Below are 628 nucleotides of genomic sequence, written 5' to 3' on the forward strand. Positions count from 1 at the left end.
TTTTTTGTGGGCTAAACGATAAAGGTAGTTTGCTCCCTTCAACTGTTGTTGAATGCAATGTGAGTTGAAGCGATCTGTCGAATATGCTTTGCGTTTGGGCGATCTATATGTGATTATGTTACTGTTACAATACTTTGCGGCACAGTTTTAAGCGTAAAATCAAAACTGTTACGCACTGCATCAGAACCTCGCGAAGCCTGTGTTTTTCTTTTTCGAATTTCACCCTCGCTTGTTTTCTAATAAGGGAACATGCTCCAGACTGCCTGTTGCTTTTTGTAGTCAAAATATTTGACTACTATTTGTTAAATGTAAATTGGCACCATTTTGACCAACCGGAAATGATCGGTGGACAATGGCTTTTTTTCGATTTTTTCCATTAATCAACTTTAATACTGATCTGATATTGCTCAAACTTTACTGTTTATTACTTCGCGCTAATGACTACAAGATAGCAATTGAAAAATCGACAATTTTGACTTTTGTCGCTGACTTTTTGAGCTCTAATTTTAGATTTCGGGAAAGGGAGGGTTTGATTCTCCCAAATGTACAGGCCTAGGGTGGAGCAGACACTTTATTTAGAAATTAGGATTAAAGGTCTTGATATTGGGTTTTCTTCTGTTCTTATTTC

The sequence above is a fragment of the Lottia gigantea genome, assembly GCF_000327385.1.
Source record: "Lottia gigantea unplaced genomic scaffold LOTGIsca_7, whole genome shotgun sequence".
NCBI classification, from domain to species: domain Eukaryota; kingdom Metazoa; phylum Mollusca; class Gastropoda; family Lottiidae; genus Lottia; species Lottia gigantea.